The following is a 4,482-nucleotide window of genomic DNA, read 5'->3' on the forward strand; positions in this document are numbered from 1 at the left end:
AAAGCTTCGATCCCCCTTGTAGGGTGAGGGTTGACCCTGTTCATCACTCCAACGATTCAAGTTTGTTTCCCACAAGGGTGTGGGACCTTGAAACACGAGTCGGGGGTTGTTATTCGGGGCTTGACCTACTTGAGGTAGGTTATTGACTTTGGGCTCGGAGTCAGATCCATCCGAGAAGCCTTCTGCGAGGTGGTCATCCAAAGGGATTGAATGCTCATATTCGGGCTCTTCTTCAAGCCATCCAACATTGTCGTGGGGTGGAAAGTATGGGTCGCCATGATGATGGAATCCAACCATGTTATCTACGCGAGAAGTACGGGTAAGAGAATCAGTTTAAGAGACGTTCTAACTAAGATATTTATAGTAACACGAAATACTCCTATGGTATTTTAAGTTATGATTTGTTCTAAAGTTCTCATTGTAGTAGTGTTGGTAAGTTTTTAGACTTGTTGCCACATCACAACCATTCTTGGGCATATGCTAATCACTCCTCGGACCAACATAGTTGTTCAGGCTATGCCACTCCCAGGACTGACCATACATCCCCGAGCTTACTTGTGATATTCAACAATCGTAATACTTTTGTATTTGTCATTGTGACATTGACTTTAGTATGAATGCATGTATGTATACTTAGTTAAATATTTTATTATTTAAAAGTATAAACTCTTGGTCAGAGTGTTTTAATCCCATTGTGTTTATAGTTAGTATATCTTTTTATGGGTTGATATACTTAATTCACTATAAACAATGCTCTGATACCAATCTGTCACACCCCAAAACCGAGAACGGCGGAAACGTTTTGGAGCAGAGGACGTCATGTATAGTATCACAATACAGTAATAGTAAACAAGTAAACAAACATCATCCATTGCATTATATATATAATTTTAATACATGTGTGTTCTTTGTAATGTAATAGACACCAAAAATGAATGATAAAAGACGAGTCTTGTTTGAGCTCCATCTTCTCAAAAACCTGTCACCGGTACCTGTCTACTGATGACCTGAGAATACAAGTTATTTTGAAAGCATATATCAACATTTAAGTTTGTGAATTCATAAGTATTTTAATGTCTTTGATTTGTAAAGCTGTTAGGAAAAGACTTGTAAATGTTTGATGAAACAGTTCGTATAAGTGTGAAAACCCTAGGAAATCCTATATTTCCTACTAGATAAAATGTAGTCTTCTACCAAGACCCGAATGTTTTGTATGTTTGTTTCTTGTAAAAGTGTGTAATTTTCCCATATGTAACTATTATTATCAAAATATAGTCTACTTCATCGTTTAAGTGAACGTGTCACAAAATAAAAGTAAAAGGGAACATTATATAATCATATAAGTATTAGCCTTTGGTACTCGGATAAACACGACAGAGTAACTTGCCGAATAATATTAACCGTAGACATCCATCGATGTGCATTTTCCCTTTGTAGCTAACAGCTGGGTGTAGAATGGTTAGTCCCGTACGTATATAAAAGTATCTACTCATATAAAATGTAATAGTATCTCATCATATAGTATGTAGTCGTATCTCTTCCTATAGTATGTAATAGTATTTCTTCATATAGTATGTAATACAGTTGTATAGACTCATGAATGAACTGACTCTTGTATGTTCCATTGGTACTAGGAATAGTAGGTAGTATGTCCCAAACTGTACTTATTATAGTTTGCTAGTAATGTAGTTTGAAGTGTCCATGTATGTTTATACACCCTTGCTATACAAGGTGTAGGAGCTGAAGTCACAGCCATCTTATCAAATACACACACGCACATATATATATATATATATATATATATATATATATATATATATATATATATATATATATATATAGTTACTACATAAGTTTATATATATGGTTTCTATGAATACATAAGTGAAAAAGAGGTTTGTAATACATTTAAAGGGTTTGAAACAATAAAATAATCATGACTTGATGTCAGTTTATAAAACGATTTAAAAGTAGTTTGTTTGATAAACTATTTGAAAGTATGGTAAATCTATTTGTTTGATAGTTATTAATCACATTTATTGATATAATAACTATGATATTCAATTTGTATTTGTGACAATCTGATATTTCAAATCAATGTAATGACCTAAAAAGTCAAGAATTGTAACCCCTTTTAATATAATGAAATTATTTTTGAAAATATAATGTTCAAAAGTCATCTACTGGATTTCATAAATGATAGTTATCATGTCAAGGTTTTCAGAAATATAAAGAACACTAAAATCTGAGTTATAACGAAGAAGTTCTGACCAACCTAAGATTCACAACAAAACCGTCAATACCTTTAAACGTAAAACGCGAAGTTTTAATAAAATACTTTTTAACCTTAAGTATCTAAATGTAAATCGTATATATCATTAAACCGTGAACATACATAAAAAGAACGCCCAAATCTGACTTCGTATTGGGAAGTTATTATATTTCAAAGTTTCGGATATAGTAGTAGACAACTAAAAACTCGAAATAGAGATCAAGGGATTTTTGACCAAAACAATCTAAATGAGAATCTAAGACCTCAACAATGGTAGTACAATGGTAAAAAGTCTGTCGAAAACAGACATCGGATAAAGAAGTTACGGATTTTTAACGGACATTTCGTGTCCCGGCCTGTTAAAAATAATATAATTAAAATAAATACAAAATTAGCCGATGTAGTCTAAATGAAAGTTGTAGAGTACATTCTCACCTACGTGTGGATATAAAGAAAGTGAAAAACGGAGCTCGTACGCAAAAGTTATGCAAGTTAGAAGCTGGAAAAATCCATTTACGCCCCTCGTAAAGGATTACGCCCCGCGTACCAGAGGATAGGAACCTCATCTTATCGGCCACAGGCTCTCCCATCGGACATAAGCCCTCCCATATGAAGTGCGTAAGCAATGACGTCCCATTACACCCCGCATAACCCCGTACGCCCTGCGTACCGAGGCGGTTCAGCCTCCCTATAAAAGGGATGCGATGGTTCCGGGCATAATTGCTCATCTTCTCTCCTTCTCCTGTGTTTTTACCCCGTTTTGCGTGCAAGATATATCCCGAAGCGCCGGTTTTCATACCCAAGTCTTGAAGGAAGTTTTACGCTCCCAAGATTCCCGAGAAACCCGTTTTCTCCTTTCGAAGTTATGCTCGGTTTTCCTCTCACCTTCTTCGAACTAACAAGTGAGTTCACACCCCTGCAACTACGTTTTCAAATTCTTTGTAAATGCATTTATACACTTTTAAGGGGGGGGGGGGGGTACAAGTAAACACATGATTATCCTCGTATGAATAACATAAATCTTTTGCTATACTTGTTGTTATAATCAATCATATGTGATTTATAACTATCATACGGAAACATTCTCATGCAACATATCATGATAACACTTTGTCCATTTTGAAATGAAACATGTTGTTATATAAATATCAAACACTTTATTTATATTTTGAGTATAAATGTTCAATGATGTTATTAAAAATGTTGTACTTTACATACAAAGTCGACACTACACTAGGGTTTACCGTACAAACGAAATACACTTTTGTAAAAACTATAATAGGTATAGTTTACTGTGAAATCATGAGATTTTACATACTATAGGTACTAAATCAAGAAAATACTTTCATATACAAGAACAAATGGACTTTTCATACATAAATCTATTTGATACTAAGTTTTGTGAAACATTCCAGTTCACGTACTTTCAAGTATGCCGTTAAAGTCCTGTATTATATACCATAATCTCTTGTAGGGAGAGCGTGATACTTGTGTATAGATCTATACGGGATTGACAATCCCGCACCTAAACTGTTAGCTACAGTTAGACTGATAGGTCTAGGGTGACAAACGTTATAACATTCCAACGCCTGAAGAACGTTGTTACAGGCAACCTAAGTCAATAACATAGGTATAAAACTCACATGGAGTATTAAAAAAACACGACGATGTACGGGGTTATCAAATGTCTTAGTGATTTTATACATACATAAATCTGTTATTCTAGGCATGACAACTACTAATGCATTATAGTTTTGGAACTCTTAAGCTACCACACACTCATGGGAAAATATTGGATTTTTCAGAAGTAAACTTAGTGATTTATACCAGACTTACAAATTTTATACATAAACGCTTATGAACCCACCAACTTTATTGTTGACACTCTTTCAAAACTACTTGTATTTCTCAGGGATTCAGTAATACATGTAAACTTCAGCTTTTAGAGAAGTGATGCTAAGGCGTCAGTTTTAAACTCATTTTGTCATCATATTCTAATTTGTTTTTGAAACAAGTATCATCCAACAATGTATCTCTTAAATTATATATATGATGGTTGTGTTTGGTGAATACAATAGTTTAACTTACGTATTTAGAAGTACATGTTTTAAATTCTAGACAATAGGTTGCAAACCTTAAGTCGTGTGCTAGTGATAAATTACAGGTTTCACTACTTTCAGGATCTTTAAGGCTCCCACTGTCCCTTTTGA

This window comes from Lactuca saligna, chromosome 6 (assembly GCF_052625555.1).
Source record: "Lactuca saligna cultivar CGN05327 chromosome 6, ASM5262555v1, whole genome shotgun sequence".
NCBI lineage: Eukaryota > Viridiplantae > Streptophyta > Magnoliopsida > Asterales > Asteraceae > Lactuca > Lactuca saligna.